This window comes from Anastrepha obliqua, chromosome 4, assembly GCF_027943255.1.
Source record: "Anastrepha obliqua isolate idAnaObli1 chromosome 4, idAnaObli1_1.0, whole genome shotgun sequence".
Taxonomy (NCBI): domain Eukaryota; kingdom Metazoa; phylum Arthropoda; class Insecta; order Diptera; family Tephritidae; genus Anastrepha; species Anastrepha obliqua.
The window spans coordinates 102,752,663-102,774,333 of record NC_072895.1 but is presented as its reverse complement, the minus strand read 5'-3'; the positions used below and the strand labels follow the sequence as shown (position 1 = coordinate 102,774,333).

The 21,671-nt window shown below is 35.6% G+C and overlaps 1 protein-coding gene across 1 annotated transcript in view; it reads left to right on the top strand.

Annotated features, from left to right (window-relative positions):
- The first annotated feature begins 1,738 nt into the window (after positions 1-1,738).
- The window catches only part of LOC129244793 (uncharacterized), a 48,347-nt gene continuing 28,414 nt past the window's right edge, over positions 1,739-21,671 (top strand). The window contains exon 1 of the mRNA XM_054882636.1: positions 1,739-1,791. The gene's annotated coding sequence lies outside the window, so the exon portion shown is untranslated. The remainder of the gene's footprint in view (positions 1,792-21,671) is intronic.

Here is a 21,671-nt window from a genome sequence, read left to right as displayed (position 1 = left end):
GAATGTTGCGTCTCGTCCGTGCCTGCATAGCTGGCGACTTTGTATACAAATTTAGAGGATGATGCACGAGACGGGTCAAAACTATTCGATGCCAGTATCTGTGTGGCAACATCAAAACTAAGCGACCGAAAGCAAGCGTTTATTTTTATTGTAAAACAATCCCCGGTAGGGCGTTCTTTCTTCTCTTCTTAATTGGCGCGATAACCGCTTACGCGATTTTGGCCGAGATTAACAAAGCGCGCCAGTCGTTTCTTTCTCGTGCTAACCGGCGCCAATTGGACACACCACGTGAAGCCAAGTCCTTCTCCACCTGATCTTTCCAACGCAGAGGAGGCCTTCCTCTTCCTCTGCTACCACCAGCTGGTACCGCATCGAAAACTTTCAAAGCCGGAGCGTTTGTATCCATTCGGACGACATGACCCAGCCAACGAAGCCGCTGGATCTTTATTCGCTGCGCTATGTCTATGTCGTCGTAAAGCTCATACAGCTCATCGTTCCATCGTCTACGATATTCGCCGTTGCCAACGTGCAAAGGTCCAAAAATCTTACGCAGAATCTTTCTCTCGAACACTCCAAGCGTCGCTTCATCGGATGTTGTCATCGTCCAAGCTTCTGCGCCATACGTTAGGACGGGCATGATGAGAGTTTTGTAGAGTGTTAGTTTTGTTCGACGAGAGAGGACTTTACTGCTCAATTGCCTACTTAGTCCAAAGTAGCACTTGTTGGCAAGAGAGATTCTACGTTGGATTTCAAGGCTGACATTGTTTTCGGTGTTTGAAGACAGGAGGTACTTCGTTTTGTCCTCGTTCACCACCAAACCCATTCGCTTTGCCTCTTTATCCAATTTGGAGAAGGCAGAACTAACAGCGCGGTTGTTAAGGCCGGTGATGTCAATAGGTAGGGCGTTCCGTTTGCTTAAAAAATCAAGACCTACGCACGACTTGGTGATGAAATATAGCCTAAATCTGTCAGGAGTATGAGTCACACTACTTGAATGAAATTTCAAGCTATGTCAGCTTGCGAAAGACTTCTAATAGCAAAAAGTCCACAACTACTAATGTGTGTTTTCGTTTGTTTCACCCTTGCCCATCGTTTTAGCTACAAAAGACTTAAAAAGCGCAGCAAATGAGTTTTATTAAAGAAAAACGAAATCTCTTATGAAATCTCAAGTGACTTTATAGACTGATAACATATAAATACATACACACTTACGTATTGTGCATATACGAGTATAAAATTGCATACCCAGCTACTATTGTCGCTCTTTCCAAGCAGAAATCAACAGCTGTATTGCATCAGCAATGCATCAGGGCACAAATACACGCGCGCACACACAGTCACTCACACACATAACACCTACTAGCACGACTAACCTTTCTCTCAGCCGTGAGCCACACATTTGTGTGATAAAGTGGCAGGAATTCAACCAAATACAGGTGGCCGACTTAAATGCAAGTATTCCCAGTATTCTTTTTGAATAAACACTCGCAGTACTGTGTCATTTATTGGTTAAAAAGAGTACAACATTAACGCTTGACACATTATAAACCTAGAAACTCTTAGAACCACCCGCAAGTGAGAGCTTAAAAGCTCAGTGAAACACAATGCAGTGCAGCGCAGCAGCAAAGGATGGAAAGGCAAGGAAATAGCGTACGGAGGACAAAAATATTGTATCTTAAATGGCGATGCTGGCAGAGAAACGAATTCAGTTGCTCGCGACAAACGAAAGGAAGCTAACGAAGTGCCGTACAGCGCGGAGTATTGCTGTGCCAGCTGTTGAAGAAGTTGTTGGTGAGCAAAAATGCAGAGCAAAGTTGGGGTATACCACAGAAAAATAGCAACAGTAGCAAAGCTAAAGTGAAGCAAACAAGTAAGCAGCGAAAGTAAAATAACAAAAACAAAAAAAAAACCGAATACAACAAAAGCAATAGCAGCAAGCAACAACCAAAGCAACATAGGTGAAGCAAAGGTGAAAATATGAAGTGACAAAAAACAAAAAAAAAATACGAAAACAGAAAACAGAAAATGTAAAATGTAAAAGGGGCGAATTGTGGAAATTTTAGAAATTGCGCAAAATTGCAAAAATAGTAAAAATTAGCACGACGCCAAATGTACTATATATAGGAGAAAAGTAGTAATTTACGCGAAAAGTAAGCGAAATGAAGCAGCTACCTTAGCATAGCAAAATTATACATATTAACGTAGTGTCGCGAGTGAGCGAGTCAGTAAGGGCACGAGTGAGTGAGTGGGAGAGTGAGTGGCAGCGTGGTACAGTGGTTGCTTGGGGAACTCGGCTACAACTGATGCGTGATTTACGGGTGCTTCTGGGTTAAAACTACTATCTCAAGTACCAAATGATAAAAAAATGAAATGAAAAACAAAAAAAATTTGAGTGATGTGAATTGCTCTTGCAATAGCCAAGTTGGCAGTGAAAGTAGAGTGGAAGATGAAGAAGGCAAAAGCAGGTAAGGGACACAGCACGTAGCGAATGCATTTAGCCAGGAGCGGTGCAGCGAAGTGTTAACTTGAAATTCCATCTCATGAATGAATGAATTTGTGTGTTGCATACGCTGAGGCGCACGAGCACGAGCGCGCAGGCAGGGCTGCGTGGCTATGTGTGTGTATGCCTGTGGCTGTGCTGATGTTTGCGCTCTATTGTGCCTGAAAGGCGACGTGAAAAGGCAATGGGTTATACAAGTTGTTTGCATACAAAGAAAGCGAATGAGCAAGCGTAGAGTGCGCAAAAAACACAAAAATACAAAAAAAAAAACAACAACTACAAAAACAATGCTGATGACTACAATAACAGCAAAGCGGCTACTAAGTGAGACATAAAACATAAAAAGGCAGCAGCAACAGCAGCGCAAGTGCTGATGTGCGCCACAGAGTATGCAATGCATAAAAGAAGAGCAAAGCAAAGCAAAAAAACGAAAGCTTAACTTGAGCGCTCAAGTTAATGACAACACAATGCGGATTTAATTGACAAGTTTTATGTGCTTTGCCAACAACAACAATTACAATAACAAACGTAACAGCAAGCGGAGGAAATATGCATACAAATTTTGTGATTTCGAAGTTGAGGGATATGAGGTCAGCTTAATAGGCAGCAGTAACAGCAACAGCAAAAAGCGCACAATTTTATTGCAGAAAAATAATAATCATAATAAAACGGCAATAAATAGTGTGTTGTGTGAGTAGTAAAGGCTTTCTTTGTAACGCGCACATAAGTCTGTGTGGGTGTCTCGCTTTTTTGTACGTACTTCTGTGTGTTCCACTCTGTGTTCATGTATATTTATACTATTTACTTTGTGGCGCCAATAAACAAACAAACAATTTAGCACAGCGGCAACAAAACAAGCTTAACACATAAGCTATACATAATTTAGCTTGAAGTGCCCAGTGTCGGCGTGTTAAACAAGCGCAAGCAAGTAAGACACGCCACTGGGAGGAATTAATAAAATGCTACAAAATCATTTACAACAAGCTTTTGTGTCATAAAATAAAAATTAAAAAGGCTTTTGGGGTGCTTTCGCTGAAAACCGTGCGATGTGAGAGTAAAATTGTATGCGGCTATATAAGATACTGAAGCTTAGGCGATTAATTTTCTTACATTGTTATTATTATTATTTTGTTAGAAAATTAATTAATCACTTAAGTCCTTCTTGTTATTATTATTATTAACTTATGTATATTATTATTGTTTTGTTTACCTTTTTTTCATTTAAAGCGTAGAAAAGAGGCTTATTTGTTGAAAGATTTAATTAATCTTTCCTAATACTATTCACTCAATCAATGCATATCCAATACATATTTATAATTTCTATCGAAATTATATGTCATGAAACTAACTTACGTACCTCACCCTCAAAATAAATGCATAAGCGGATTTGTTACCTAAGCAAAGCCGTCTAATAATCACGTGAGCAAACACGCATGCACGTACTTGTACGTATACTGGTATATTTGTACATTTTCGCTTTGGGGGGGAAAAAAGCTATTATTTTTGCGTAAAATTTTTGCGAAAATTGTTTAAAATTGATTTAGGGTGGATCTTTAGCTCCTGGGCGATGCTACGACTACTAACATGCCGGCCATTCTCGTTGATTTCTGTGATTTTAACAAAATTTTCATTAACATCAGAAATGCCTGAACGGAATCGACGAAACCAAAATTGCATAGGCGCCATACACAATTTCAGCGGCCTGGCTGCGATTTTGGCCTTTATCAAAGAAAAAGTGTAAAATGCTCCCAATTTTCTCTCTCTTAACTTCCACTGTTAACACCCTGTAACTCAAAATTGAATGGAATAAACAAAAAATAGCAAAAGAATTTTTGTAGGGTGAAATGTTTTCTTGACGAGTTTTTCAATAATTATTTGCGAAAAACGGAGAGTATTCATTATCGTAAAATAAATTGCTTATTAATTTTCATGTTTAAATGAACACACAAAAATAAAAAAAAACAAAATGGCAGCTGTAGTATGCTCAAACGTGGTTCCTTTAATTTGCGCCGTGAAATGTACGGCCTCTTGTAATCAACTGAAATCAATCAAACAAAAATTTTTCATTAAAATAAATTATTTCGCTTTGCACTTACCTATTTTTAACGAAAAAAATGAAAAATGAAAATTTAAATTTGAGGTACATGCAAAGGCCAATATATTAAGGGAGAACACCACTGTGACCCCCTGTTTTTTATGCCGTTTTTCAAGAATTTTTTTTGTGGAAAAAAAAGAGATATTTCAAATTTTTTTGTTTTGTTTTGTTTGTTGTTTATTAAAGATACATAACAAACTTTTTCAAAATTTTCAACCCCGATGGTGGCGCTGGGGAAGCTCCCGCGTCAGGTGCTGTGGCTTCTGGAGTGATCCGCGGCACGCAGCAGAACTGTCTTCAAAGTCGATCTGAAAAAAAAATACCGAGTGTTTTCGTTAATAATATGATATTTTGAAGAGAAGTACATAGGGATTTGAAAAAATATGGATTTTTATATTAAAAAATTGGAACGCTTTTCAAATTTAAGGTCGATTTTCGAGCAAAATTTCTCTTCGAAAAAAGGCTATAATTTTTTTTTTTTTTTAGATATCGAAAAAACCCTATGTACTTCTTTAGATAATCTAGTTTTATCGATGCAGTCCAAATTTGAAGTCGATCGGATAAGAATTGCTCGAGTTCTACTGCGTGCCGCACTCAAAAAAGTGGTTTTGAGAAAAACGTGTTCAAAGTTTGAAGTTATGCGATAAATTGCGCTGCACCGCTCCACAAAATATTTAATATCTCCGAAAATAATTATTTTTTCGACCTGGCATTCTATTCTTAACTGTATTCTAGATTTTTCTAGATGGTTTTCAAAAAATCGATTTTTTGAAGTTGTCACAGTGGTGTTCTCCCTTAAAAAATATCTATGTAAAATTTTAAGTTGATATGTGGACTACGTTTTGAGTTATTTTCGACGTTGATTTACGTTTTGAATATTTCGGGAAAAACGCGATTAAATGTTTCGTTCTTATTCATCTTTCGTTCAACGCCCATCACTTCACTGACTTTATAGGGACTTTTTATTAAGGGGTCCCGGTGGTCTAGAGCTCGAAAATTTAGGGTATTTTCAGGATTTTCTTTACAATACAAGAAATTAAAAACGATATTTAAATTTTTTAGGCTTTTTATTTACGTCTTTTGCATACAGAAAAAAAATTTAATTTTAATAATTTAAAAAATGGTGGTGAAGTTGACCCTCCCGAAAAATTGGACCTGGACAGCGTTGTCCATTTTGGCTCTTCTATTTATCTAAACACAAAAACCAAAAAAATTTGAAATGAGTATGACTGTAGCTATGTCCCGCTACTAAAATAAAAAGAAAAACAAAAGATTAACAAAATGGCGCGGTTTTGAATTTGATATTTAAAAATCGGTTTTTTTCAGTTTTATAATAAAAGTTATCAAATAATTGAAATAATAATGTGATTCTAGTACGAGCGATAGCCTTTGATGTTGTGAACAACATACTAAAATTTCAGACGATTCGGTTGAATAGTTTTTTTTTTTTCTAGGCCAAAATAAGTCGTTTCGAGATAAATGAGTTTAAAGTTTGAGGTACAGGGGCGCGCGGACCGCTCTCTACCCAGGTAATGTGCTGTAGAAGCTATAATATTGGGAATTTCCGCATGAAAATTTCACAGTATATTCTTAAGATACTCGTACTATACTTTAAAATACTGAAGAAACAAAAAATCGCTTTTTGAAATTTCTAGACGACCAGGTCCCCTTAAGCTTAAAACATTGAAAAGATTTTCTTTAGATTGTAAATGAATTTTTAAAGCAAGAAAATAAAAAACGTTAAAGCTCTCCCAGCTCCTCCTTAAATTGTTTGATCGATACTTTTCGAGATATCGGCCACTACAGCCATCTACCGACAAATAAAGGATTTCTTTTCCCCCAAAATAATATTATAAAGGTACTTTGTTTCGCTTGTTGCAAATTAGCTGATATTTTACGGGCACGAATTGCGGTTAGCCCAAGAATCAAAATGTAAAATTTTTTGTTTTTTACAAAAGACGATACAACTTTATTTACTTATTGAAGTCTATAACCCAAAAATGTTTACAGACTAAGTAATGCATTGCGAATAAAATAAAATAATAAAAAATGTTGAATAACAAAAGACTGTGCGTGGGTGGGAAATTTCCAAAGCTGGTTTAAATAAAATAAAGAGCTATGAATTTTCGCACAGCTCTGGATACGAGAACATTGATTGCAAACTTCGTATAAGCATTTGCCAAATAGAATGGATAAGGGAGTCGTATACTGCTTTTTGGAACATTTAAACTAATCCTAATCGAGGAGATAAGCGCTGTCCACTATTCCTTGAATGTCGAGTAGGCAAAAGTTAATAATAAAGTAGACCAACGGCTTTTGAGTGTTTTTAGATTTATTAATATAAGAATAGATGTGTGCGATGGCATAGGAGTGAAGAGCGAATTTCAAAAAAATTGGAGCTCATCAGCTCTCTTATTCCCTTCTATTCATTGGTGTCCTAGTATCCACTAAATAATGACCGCAAAGTTCAGTTTTTTTTGGATCTGCATTGTTGAACACATTCCGAGTTAGTGCAAGGAGCCATAATTGCTTTAATAGCCACTTGATTATCAAGGAAAAAGGTTTGTCCTAGAATTAAGAGGAGTTAATTCCACAACTAATTCAGCTGCTTTTGTTACAGCATAGATTTCAGCTTAAAATATACTACAGTAGTGTGCGAGTTTGAAAGACTTTTGGAGATCAAATTGCGGACAAAAGACAGCCGCTCTTACTCCTTCCGCTATTTTGGACCCATCTGTAAAGAAATTTATGAATGGTATTTGGATTCTTGAGCTTTTTGCCATTCATTTTTCTTTATAATGTCGATAGGCTTTTTGCCAAATTTGACTCGTGGAATCACGTAGTCTGACCTTCCGTTTTTTGAAATTGAAAAAAAAATTGAAATTTTTTTTCTTCACTCACCTTATAGTAAATCATTTCAAGAATGTTGTGTCAAAATTTTAAGTGGATCGGAGCAGAACTCTCAAAGTTATAGCCTTTGTAGGCACTCTACCTCGAATGCGGAGCATCGATAATTTTTCAGAGTCATTTTTTTCAAACGCGTTTTTCCCGAAACGACTTTTTAAAAGTCGGTGCCAATCACAACTCCGAAACTATTCAACCGATTCTTTTCAAATTTGGCACACGTTTTCTAAATCAAAAATACCTCCCCCCCCCCCCCCCCCCCACTGTTTTTTTTTTTATTTTTTTAATGTTGGTTTTCACTTACAAATATGGCGACATTTTTCGCAAAAAATTCTCGTTTTACGTTTTTTTGCCACCAAAACTACAAAAATGAAAAACAAAAAAAATTTTATTAATGGGGGGGGGGGGGGGGGGGGGGAGCATTACGTCATACTTTAACTGAAAAATTCGACTTTTTTAGTTTCAGATTATTCTACGACGAATGCCGATTGGCACCGCAGAGCACCTCTCGAAAAACATATCTCCAAAAAAACTCTGTCATGGGCTTATTTGTCAATATTTTATTATTAATATTTTTTAAAAACTTATTGAAAAGATGTACAATAACATGCAACTGATTTTATTAAAGTATCTTAAGCCATATTTCTGTAAAAAATTAAAAAAAGGGTTTTTTTTTAGCGCTAAACCCTACCACCCCCTTAAGGCCATATTATTAGAATAACAGTGAGTTAATTTCAGAAATGGTATAACTTCGAAGTACATAGTATAAACTGCGTTTACTTGTCATCCAACATTAGCGGCCGTAAATTTTATCAGCGTTGCGATATCTATTAATACTAGGAATCTCTTTTAAACTGACCATAAACAGGGCACCATTCCCAGCGATTTGTTGCAGTTCGGAGAAAATCCCGCGTATATGGGAAGTGCGGGCACAAATCCCAAGTAATTGAAAATTTTTATTTACCTGGGATTTGTTGCTAGTGTATGGCCCTTATTATGAGCAACATTCGATCTTCGACTGTAGTCGAAAGTGCTGATCGAACGAATTTTCATTTGGTATTATGGTGCTCATTCGTTGAAGAATAGGACTATTGTGAATTTCGATCGCTCGACGCATTTACAATAGATAATTTTTTCTCAGCTGATACAGGAAATCAAAATAAAAGAAAAAACGATTATGTTGAAATTCTTTGCTAACATTTTTTTTTAAAGTTAAAAAAAGTATTTTTTGTGAAAATGAGTACAACGGAGTTGTGGTTCGACGATTTATCGGACGATGAAAGATTGGTGGAACTAGCTAGAAGTAGAAAACAGTGGAGGGGCGCACCCAACCCCCTAGAAATGGCTTCCACTGAGTACGTTTAGAATTTTCAAAATGTGTTGACGTACTTATTATAATATTACAGAAATTTCCTTACAGATTTTTAAAGAACTTTAGATTATCTAAAGAGGCGTTTATGAACCTACTGTCCAGTACAGAAAACCAGTTGCAGCAGTGCACCCGAGCCAAATCCATTCCAAATATTTTCGTACCAATTGAGTATTGGTAATGAAGGTATGCTAGGACTTGCTCAACCCACTGCGTCTGTTGTTCTATCGGAAATAATAGATGTCCTGGAAAATTATATTTGCCAAAGATGAATACAATTTAGTAGTACAGAGGCTGATCTGCAACAAAGAAAAGCACATTTTTATTGCAAATACAGCATAAAAAATGAAATTCTTAGAATATTATAGAAAAATCTAAAAAGTATTAAATAGAAACCTGTACGGCACAGTTTCTGTTTTATTTTTGTTATAAATTTTCTTTATTCAATTATTCGTCATTCGAAAAAAATATGTATTTCAGTTCCTCTACGTATTTCAGCCCATACCTGCCAAGGGAAAATAAAAACGTATTTCTATAAACATCACAAAAAAAAACCATATTAACCTTAATCCATTTTGCTGCCGTTCTAACTGGTGGTCCCAAGCAATTCAGCTCCGTTGTAAATTCCTCCCATTTTTTTGCTGCTTGAACTTTGGTGCAAATCCCTTTTGCGAATTGTGGATTCTCTTCCATTAATGAAACTAGCCTTTCTAATTGCTGTTTGGTACTCACGACTTTCGACCTGCATAAAATTAACAAAATTAGTATATATTTATTATTTGGTTACTATAAAACCATAAATAATCGCAAACAACTTACACTTTAACAAGTTTTCCCACAGTACGCTCCACAATCGAAAGCAAAATTGCATTCGACTCTAAATTCGGTATACAACGAAAATTTCGACAGCGCTGCACCGCTCATAATACCAAATTGACATTCGATTTTCGATCTTCGACAACCAACGAATATCGAAGATCGAATCCAGCTCATAATAGGGGCCTATGGCACAGTTTGTGGATTTTTTAATTTTTTTATGGCCGGCGTCGTGGTAAGAGTAAGTGGAAAAATAAAAAATGACATTTTTTAGAGGAATTTATAGTGTTTCAAAATAGAGCCAAATAAAAACTGAACCATTCATAACACGTTTTTTCTTTTTTTGACGGTCACTCCATACGCCAATTTTTTGTTGATACCTCAACTTTTCGAAATATTAAACCAACAGAAAACGTACAAAAGCTTGAAGGTTCCACGGTCAGCTAATAGCTTATTTATATTGAAAATTAAAAGTGAAATAAGTAAAATGAAAAATAAAAAATGGAACATTGAAAACTCAAAAAGGCTACACATTATGTTGAGTCCAAAGTAGATTTGCTTCATATCAAAATAAAATGTAATTTTGCTCTCTCCATTTTCGCTACTTTGGTAGAGTTGTGCGTATGTGGAAATTATCAACTTCGCGAACTCTGAACTGAGGTCGCATGAAATCAATTAGTTTGGGAAATTATTTTATTATTATCTGGCAAAAAAATGTAATTAAGTTCTTCTTCTTCTTAATTGGCGCGATAACCGCTTACGCGATTTTGGCCGAGTTTAACAAAGCGCGCCAGTCACACCAAGTGCCAGGACACACCAAGTGAAGCCTAGTCCTTCTCCACCTGATCTTTTTAACGCAGAGGAGGCCTTCCTCTTCCTCTGCTACCACCACTCTGGACTTCAAGGCTGACATTGTTATCGGTGTTAATGCTGGTTCCTAAATAAACGAAGTCTTTTACAACCTCAAAATTATAACTGTCAACAGTGACGTGGCTGCCGATACGCGAGTGCGCCGACTGTTTGTTTGAAGACAGGAGGTACTTCATTTTGTCCTCGTTCAACACCAAACCCATTCGCTTTGCCTCTTTATCCAGTTTGGAGAAGGCAGAACTAACAGCGCGGTTGTTAAGGCCGATGATGTCAATATCATCGGCATACGCCAGCAATTGTACGCTCTTATAAAAAATTGTGCCTGAGCGATTAAGTTCTGCGGCTCGTACGATGCTCTCCAACATCAGGTTAAAGAAGTCACACGACAGCGAGTCACCCTGTCTGAAACCTCGTCTGGTATCAAACGGCTCGGAGAGGTCCTTCCCAATTCTGACGGCACTGCTGGTGTTGAGCAACGTCATCTTGCATAGCCGTATTAGTTTTGCGGGGATACCAAATTCAGACATCGCGGCATACAGGTAACTCCTTTCCGTACTGTCGAATGCAGCTTTGAAGTCGACGAAAAGATGGTGTGTGTCGATTCTCCTTTCATGGGTCTTTTCCAAGATTTGGCGTATTGTGCATATTTGGTCGATGGTAGACTTTCCAGGTCTAAAGCCACACTGATAAGGTCCAATCAGTTGGTTGACGGTGGGTTTCAGCCTTTCACTAAGAAGACTAATCCCGCGGTAATTGGCATAAATTGCAGGATCACCCTTCTTATGGATTGGGCAGAGCACACTTAAATTCCAATCGGCAGGCATGCTTTCATCCGACCATATTTTGCATAGAAGTTGATGCATGCACCTTACCAGCTCCTCGCCGCCATGTTTGAATAGCTCAGCCGGCAGTCCGTCGGCGCCCGTGGCTTTATTGTTCTTTAGACGCGTTATCGCTATTCTCACCTCGTCATGGTCGGGTAGCGGAACGTCAATACCGTTGTCAACGATTGGGGTATCGGGATCTTCACATTCTCTGTGAGATGTGCAGCTATGGTTCCATATGTAGAAGTCCACGCAAGTGGGGAAAGTTACTGATCGCCATTCACTTGGGAGTGGCCAGGACGATTCCTCTGCATATGGTTCAAGCAACTCACAACTCGCGGGATTAGCCCAAGTATCCTCTGGATAGCTCCCGAACACCCGTTCGGGAGTGAGCTAAAGTGAAAAGGCGAAACATTCCAGGATAGCTGGTTGTGCGCTGGGTTTGGGACCCGCCACTTAAAAACCTCCCCCAATGGAAACATACACAAAGCCTCGGATGAGAACTTCCAACACTGATGACGATGTAATTAAGTTAATTAACGGAAATTAAGTTTAGACTAACGAGAGAAAATTTGTTAATAAACTGAAGAGCTTCGAAGCGTTGATTTTTAAATAACAGATTGCTAAAGTAATTGACAAATTTGTATAAATATTTGAAACTTTTAAATAACATTCTGTAGTTTTTTTTTATTGAAAAACTGCAAGGACTGTGTAAAGACGTATGACTGTATGGAGCTTTTATAACCGTAATGAGTCCTTGCTAATAAAATGAAATTCTTTCAAACTAAGGACATTTTCCCAATTTCATGGCGAATCATTAAATTTTCACCCCGAATTTTTAATGAAAGAGAATTTAAATTTAATGTAAAAATAAATTTTATGACTTGACTGCAAAAATATAAATAAAATTGGAGGACGAGGAGCTCGGCCAAACACCCAACAGAAGTGTATACGCCAATTATTTATTTATTTATTTATTTATTTATTATTTATGTACACACTTACTATATAATTAAAAAAAAAACTCCACTGGATAATATAATTTTCGTGTCATTTTCCTTTAAATTTTAAACACTCCTCTGTAGCTGTGCTCACGAAATTCAATTAAAAATTTTAAGTGCTCTTTCCGCAAAACAAACTCACCAAATTACATATAATCATGGCAAGCAATATTTTAGTTGATAATTTTTAACGTAATTGGATGAAGCCACATACGGTCAGCGGCAAAATAAAGTATGCTCCACATATTGATAAGATTTTACTATTTATTTGTTTTGTAATTTCAACTATTTTTTTTATAAAGATATGATTCATACTACAGCAAGAACCAAGTTTTCATCAAAACTTCAAAATTTTTATTAAGAATTTTTAGAAAAATTTCGGATATGCAGTTTAATATATAATAAAGTGCAAGTTTCAAGTAGATCGAAACTCATATTGATTTTTGAGAGTTTTTTTGACGCGATCTTGTGAATTTCCTCCATTTAACGCCTACCGCACGTTTTTTTATATGGAAGAAAACGCTCAACATCATAAGCAGAAGCATATTTTTGACATATAATTGTCAAGAGCCGTATTTTGAATAAAAATAGTGAAACTTGAAAGTCTAAATTTTTACACACACTTAATTTTAAAGCAGCATCTAGGCGCGTCTTTTGAAAGATTCTTTACAAAATATTTCATAAACTTGTTGAGAGTTTGTCATCTACACTAATATTATAAAGAGGAAAACTTTGTTTGTTTGTTTGTTTGTAACGAATAGGCTCAAAAACTACTGGACCGATTTTAAAAATTCTTTCACCATTCGAAAACTACATTATCCAAGAGTAACATGGATTACATTTTATTTTGGAAAAAATAGAGTTCCGTAAGATATTTGGATTTTTCGGACACAAACTAAAAAAAATCTTATATATAAAATAAAGTCAACTTTTTGTGTGTGTTCGCTAACCGACCGTGTCTGCACCGAACTAAACCAAACTTACACACATTGCTAAGAAGGTATTGAAGATGGTTTCCGTATAGTTTGGATACCTATTGGTGGATAGGGCTCGAGATATAGGTCAAAACGTGGACCCGGGTAACCTTCGGATGTGTATGTACAATATGGGTATCAAATGGAAGCTGTTGGTGAATGCTTTAGTTCAGAGTATTTTTCATGCCGCTCCGTGACTAGGGTCTCGAGATAGAGACCAAAACGTGGAGCCTAGAATGTGTTTGTACAATATGGATATCAAATTGAAGCTGTTGGTGAATGCTTTAGTACAGAGTATTTTTCATGCCGCTACGTAACTGGGGTCTCGAGATATAGGTCAAAACGTGGACCCGGGTAACCTTTGGTTGTGTATGTACAATATGGGTATAAAATTAAAGCTGTTGATAAGTGCTTTAATACGGGGTAATTTTCATACCTATTGATGACTAGGGTCTCGAAATATATGCCAAAACGTGGACCCGCCGTGTCTTTGCACCGAATTAAACCAAACTTATGCACATTGTTAAGTAAGTATTGAAAATGGGTTTCGTAAAGTTTGGTTGTAATTCGGAGCAGTGGCAACGGGTACAGCGTTCTTTTGAGCCAGCCATAATGTCGCTTACTTTTTTAACGCTTTGGGCGGAACTGAACTGTCAAATTGACAGTGTGAGTTACAATGTGTCAATATTTCTTTCTGATTTGGATGCCATAAGGAAAAAACGTAAGTGCAACATGTAAAAATTGTTTGTGAATTTTTTTGGAGTGGATTTTGGAACAGTGAATAATTTCTTACGAAATTTGGGAATTTAATGTGAAATCCGAATGTGTTCGTGGAAAAAACAATTTTTTTCGTTTTTTTTTTTTTTTGAAAAATATAAATGGATAATGGTTAAAAAAGCTCCAATGCTTAATAAAACATATAAATTGAAACGAAAAATTCATGGATGATCAGGAAAAAAGACGATTGTTCATTCATGTGCGTTGATTTGAAATTTAAAAACAATCTTCTTTTTTCCTGATTTTCAATTTATATTTTATATTTACTCAAAAACAAATAGAAAAACAAAAAATATTTTTTATGCCAAAGCGCTTGAATAAAGAATAAAGAAATAAATAATATGAAAACCATATATTTTCGGTTCTAAACCATATCTATTCTATTTTAGTGTGCCCAGCGAAGGGGCCAGGTTTGCTAGTATCAAATAAAAAGCATTTACCTAGAATTCAAATACAAAAACATCAACAATTCTTAAGAGGTTATATACAGTTAGAAAAAACGATATTGGCACAAACTCACCGGCGTTCGGAAGTAGAAAACTTGTAATGTAAGATGCTGGTATCGCTTTTTGCATTTAGAACAAACAAAAAATATGTCGCGATGCTGTCTAACCTCAAATACAGGTCATGGTCGCTCTTTTGCATTCTTTTGCTAAAATATCTCGGAAATCTGCGTCATCAAGGCAATTATGAAACTGGATTTGCAGTCGGAGTATTGAAACCTTTTGGGAAAGTATACTCTGGTTTCTAGTGGTAAAATTTCTTTTCGGCAGTCTAATCTGCATTGCGCTGCAGACAGAACTGATACTTTCCGAGTATTGATATAAAGTTTTGAATTTTAAGAGTTTTATTATTTCAGCTAAAACTTTATTACTTTTAGCGCAGCTTCTGTATTTTAATTTTTTAATAATTCAACTTCGCTCTCTTTTGTGTGTGTATGCTGCCAATGTGGTCATGTGGCAGTGTTTTCACTGTTTTCACTGCTTCTATTGTTTTAATTTTCTTTCATGATTTTCTGACGAATGATTGTTCTGGTTTTTTTGGCAAATGAAAGTTTTTTTTTTCTCAATATTTGTACAAAATATAATATACACCTACATATGTTCACACATATTTGTATGCATGTATTTGCACCTACAGCACTAGTTGTGTGCTTGCCATTTGCCATCGAAAGTTTTCCTTTCTACTGGCATTACACTTATGTATTTACCCTGTATAATAGAAAGTTCAAGGAAGTTCTGCAATAAGCAGGAAGAAAGGACATTGCAGTGTACTTAAAGTTTAATGAGGTGCAAATGAAAGCAAGTGCTTTGAGTAATATTTGATTTGTAAAGAAAAAAAGTGCCAATAAAAATGAAATAAAAACAACAAATTGAAATAATACTGAAGTAACAAAATGGCTGAGTGTTTCGGATGTGCTTTGTGTTAGTATATTTAAGGTTTTAGTGGAAAAGGAAAAAAAAACGCAATAGTTATAGAAAAGCCTCCTCACTCCTAGTACGGTTACAATCGACATAAAAATCTCTAATGAGTCCCATTTCATTTGCTTTTTACGACTAAACGATACACTTTCTAGTTTTATACCCCGTACCCCCGGCCGCCGTAGCCGAATGGGTTGGTGCGTGATTACCATTCGGAATTCACAGAGGGAACGTTGGTTCGAATCTCGGTGAAACCAAAATTAATAAAAACATTTTTCTAATAGCGATCGCCCCTCGGCAGGCAATGGCAAAGCTCCGAGTGTATTTCTGCCATGAAAAAGCTCCTCATAAAAATATCTGCCGTTCGGAGTCGGCTTGAAACTGTAGGTCCCTCCATTTGTGGAACAACATCGAGACGCACACCACAAATCACAAATAGGAGGAGGAGCTCGGCCAAACACCCAAAAAGGGTGTACGCGCCAATTATATATATATATATTCAAGTAGCAGTGAAGAAAACCACAATATCTCCAATGAAGATCTCAGTCAGGATGATGACGATTGGGTGGATGTCACATAAAACGAAACCCAATAGATCGATTCAGTCAAATTTTTTGGATGCTACACTTAAAACAAACACCAACCGCTGCCGAATCTTTGAGAACGCGCTTACAGAAAGTTAGTCTGTATTTAGAATATTCAAAATTGCCCACTCATTTTATACCCAATCAGCATATCAGTGTCGACGAATCTGTCGTAAAATTTAAAGTAAAAATAAGTTTCATTACTTATAATCCGAACAAGTCCACTAAATTGGGTATCGGGGTTTATGTGCTTGCTGATGTACGTACTGGATATATTTTTAGTATCCTCCCATATTATGGAAGTCTTACTTCAGAGGAAGTAACCAATCCGGATTTACCTGTAACTGCCAGAATACCTCTAACATTATAAAAAAGTTAATGGATAAAATCCCCACGGGGCAAGGTTTTCATTTGTATGTATACTGACAGGTATTAAACAAGTATACCATTGGCAGAAGAATTGTTGAAGAAGAAATGTTATCTAATCGGTACAATCGGTGCCTGCAGCAATAAAAACCCCAAAATTTACCACAATTATAATATAAAATCAGTTTTTTGTTACTTAAAGCCTGGAAAGATAAAAGACAAGTTACTGTGCTCAGCACTCCTGGGGCCAAAAACCCACCATAGTTTTAGATTATACCAAAAATATGAGTGGTGTCGACCGAGCAGATCACTATGCAGCTTCGTATCTGTTTATGAGGAAAAAGTCTTAAATGGTGGTGTAAACTTTTCTTTCGGGGATTGGAAGTGTCCGTGGTAAATGCATACATTCCGTATAAAGATACCAAAGTACAAAGAAATGAACAGTTTGTTAAAAAGTTAACTCTTCAATCAAGTGGAGATTTTCAAAGAACAGTTCAACCCCAAGGGAAAAGTAATACCTCTGAAACTGAAAATCGAATTGCATACTCCTCAGTTTGGAAGTAACAAAGACTGTCGAACATGTTCCGATTGAAAGATTAAAGGCGGCTGTAAACGAATAATCACGTATTGCTCAACAAGTCCCGCAAATCCATCACTACACATTGGCAATTACTTCGAGAACTATCATACTTTTAAAAATCATAAAAATTAATTTCATTTATAAAGTTATAAATCAAGTAAATACTTAAATATATTGAATTCATATCTAAATAAATCAGTTTAAATGTTTAGTTTAAGTTTTCATCCTTATAAACGTTTTAGAATTTCACCTATTTTTCCGTCGTCTTATGGGCGAGTATTACAAAAAATGCTCTCGGCCGTTAAGTATTAATATCCAACACAACAACCTTTGGCTAAGTTTCAGCAATGGATATATGTAAATAAGATATCAATATATTTAAATTTTAAATCTAGAACTTATAAAATAAATATAAATAATTGGCGCGTACACTTCTGTTAGGTGTTTGGCCGAGCTCCTCCTCCTATTTGTGGTGTGCGTCTTGGTGTTGTTCCACAAATGGAGGGACCTACAGTTTCAAGCCGACTCCGAACGGCAGATATTTTTATGAGGAGCTTTTTCATGGCAGAAATACACTCGGAGGTTTGCCGTTGCCTGCCGAGGGGCGACCGCTATTAGAAAAATGTTTTTATTAATTTTGCTTTCACCGAGATTCGAACCAACGACCTCTCTGTGAATTCCGAATGGTAATCACGCACCAACCCATTCGGCTACGGCAGCCGCCTAGAACTTATGAGAGAGAGAAAAAAGTAGGTATGGTAATGGTAGGTAAGAAAAGTTAAGATAATCGGAAAAGAAGGCAAGAGGCAGAAAATGTAATAGTACTTATCAATTCGTAAAATGTTTACGAAGCTCATTATAAAACACAGTGAGTTTTTAATATATTTCAATCTTACTGTTAGATTGTTCCAAGGACGATTAGCGAAAATAATAGTTAGATTACGATTAATACAAGGAGGACGTTAAGGTGAATATATAGAGGAAGAAAAGAATAAAGGCACAGATAAAAATAAAAACAAAAATTGTTTTTATATCCTTGATCCCTCCGCTCGGACCTAGACAAGATTCTTCCGTCGTACAAGGTTCTGGGCTGTCGTTTTTGCGCCATTCCATGCGATGTTGGCATTTGCTAGTTCGCGCAACATCGACCTTCGCCAAGTAATCTTTGGCCAACAGCCACCTCTGTTTCCTTGCGGGTTCCAGTCCAGTGCCATTCTCGTGATGCTATCTGGAAGTTTTCTAAGCATAAAAACAAAGATAAATTTAACACGCATTATCCCTTATCTCAATTTGGCCACAACATCGCTTCATTTTGTGTAAAAAATGTGAATCACGGTGAGTATTTTTTTACTTTGTATTATTTTTTTAACATACGTATTTTGATTTGTTTTCTATAAATATGCAAACTTTTCTTACTTTTCCGTTTTCTATTACTTACATTTGTTTATTTGATGTTGAGTCAAATTGACATTTTCCGCGAACAACTGATGCGTGTTAAATACTTAACGTAAAGACAAATGGGAAGTCTAATATCAGGTTGGGGGAAAAAGAAATCTATTATTTTCTCAGTGGATGGCTGTAGTGATCGATATCTCGTAAAGTATCGCTCAAACAACTTAAAGTTAATGCTCAAATTTTCAGAAAAATTCTTCTGCTGTTTTTTGTGAGTTCCATTCAGTTGTGAGTTACAGGGTGTTAACAATGAAAGTGAACAAAGAGAAAATTGGGTGCATTTTACAGATTTTCTTTGACGAAGACGATGTAAGCCAGGCCGCTGAAATTGTGAATGGTTTATTGTGCCGATGCAGTAACAGTTAATTAAGTGCAATATTGGTTCAAGAAGATAAGAAAACGTCGATAATGTCGGTAAAATCACTGAAATAATCGAAGTTGACCGGCATGTTACTAGTCGTAACATAGCCCAGAATCTAAAGATCCACTATAAATCAGTTTAAACCATTTTCGCAAAAATTTGACGCTAAAATAATGGGTTTCTTTTTCCCAACATAATTTGTTGATAAGGAAAAGAATAAAGATAAAGGTAAGCGTAAGGACCAGGTTAAGGATAAAGAACATAATATAAATATACACCAAGATGCAGATAGAGAGGGACATAGAGATAAAGATAAAACAAAACTTCACTATTTATTTAATATACAAGTAAGTACATTCACTAGTCTGCACCCACTAAAAGGTCCTTGGAGAACAATGTCCTTCTAGTTTTGATTGCGGAATTATTTTTGGTAATTTTTTACACTTTAAAAATAAATTGAAATCGTAATTTTTTATTACTAATTCTAAAGCACTGAAGCTGTAAAAAGTTGTTTAATTGTTTATTGTTTGTTTTTCTTAGTTCATCTCTTTGTGAGCGTAATTGTGTGCTTTTCCTCCCTTTGCTGGTTTCTCCTTATGATGGAAATCATAATGAGATGGCGCATATCGTGGTACTGTTACTTTGTTCTCAGCAAATTTGACAATGAGTGACATCATATTAGCACCAGTATGGCCAGATTACCATTTTCGTAACTTGATTTAGCTTTTTATTGTTGTTAGTCTCGGAGATTTAGTTCTTTCCTCATCACATTTTTCTAGCCTGTTCTAATTAAAGTTTAATATTTATATTTTTGTAAAATATACATTTTTTTTAAATTAGTTCAATAATTCACTCAGTTTTATTTAGCTTTACTTTTTTTTAACATCTGGTCGCACTGCCCGCGATTGCAGTTGTTGTTGTTGCTGTTCTCCTGCTTTCAGAAGTTAAATATCTCTCTTGCTACCTCAGTGTTGCCTAGCATTGGATATAAAAACGCACTCAAATGCCCATTTAAAGAAAATTAAAATACCAAATTTTTATTGAATTACTCAAAGAACTTTGTATGCGTGACAAATTTTCTTTAAAATGTGCTTTTTTTTAACGAAATATGTTATGGATAGTCACAATTTAATTTATTAGTTTTTTTTGTTAATATAAACTCTTTTGTTAAGAGAACGACTTTTTTGCTATATTTAAGGTATGTGACAGGATAAGGATCTTTTTGTAAAAATGTCTTTATGGTTTCTTCAGTATTTTTTGGTATTTTGTTGCTTATTTTTACTATGAATACATCTATTGATGTCCTATGTCCCACTAAGAATTGAGGACCGGAAGAAACGATTACACCTCTGTGGTTTTAATTCGTATTCAATAAATTCAAACGCTTTTCTGAATTTCAATGTTAAGAAGAGTTGAGAGAAGAAGATTTAATATTCTTGCATAACCTTGAAAGGAGCAAAAAATTAAATTTGCACTTTCAAAATATCAAATTATATAAGAATCAACAAATTTTCAATAGTACTAAAATCTTCTCAGAGTGACCTTTTTAACCTTCTTTTGTTTAATAATACAGTTTTCTTTTTAACTTACAATTTCGGTAGCTTTAAATTAAAAAAAAGGAACAAACACCAAACTTAAAAGTTTTCACATTTTGAGTACAAAAAAGCACTAAAATTATTGTGAAGAGCAAATGGTTGGCAACTCAGCTAATGTGACGTCACGTACTCTCTGATGGTGCAATCTTGTTTCTATCATTCTAATCTATCTGCAGGCAGTCTATATTACACTTTTGCAATCCATTTGTGGAACAACATCAAGACGCACGCCACAAATAGGAGGAGGAGCTCGGCCAAACACCCAAAAAGGGTGTACGCGCCAATTATAAAAAACAAAAAATCTAAAAATCAGTAGATGAAAATAATATACTCGTATATATTTTTTTAAATAAAACCAAAATTTCAATGCTTTATAATGCAATTCCAAACGAGGGGAAGCTTTGTAGTCTCTGCACATACCATTGCTGCAACGGCAGCTTTGATGATGCATTAGGCATTTTAAAAAGTATGCAAAGTCTATTTGTTTTTGCATAGGTATTTATGAAATTTTTATTGCATAATTAAATATTCCATATCTGTACTACTACTTTATGGCACAAATATTATATTTGTTTTCGGGTGTAAATATGGTATAAGTATTCTCTAATTAATAATTTCATTATTTAAAAGCTTAATTACAGGCATTAGTGTGCAGCAGAACAAGGGGAAACTATGAAACTCCTCTGGCAAAATTTATGGGCAACTAGTTGACTGTATGCATGTTTATACTTATACATACATACATACATATGCCCCGTTTTTTGCTTATAATACTCAACTATCTGCGTAAATTTAAAATTTGTATTTATTAAATCGCACTTAGTTATATTGTATACTTACATACTTACATATTTACATATGTAGATATTTACTTTGGCCCACTTGCATACATAGACAACTAACGAGTTGGTTTTGTGCTCTATTAACTTGTTCAGTGCTTTTAATTGCGAATTTATCATAACTTCTACACAAACAATCATACAAATGTACATGCACACATGCATACATAGTATGTACATAAGTATTTACATGTAAAACTGTGCGAGTAAATATTTATAGCTCCATTAATTTATTCATTTTTTAATTATCTATGAGTGTATGGCTAAATAAATGTGTACTCACGTTTTCGCTAAACGATGCTGTAAATAGTAAGCAAATACTTATGCATACATACATAGATAC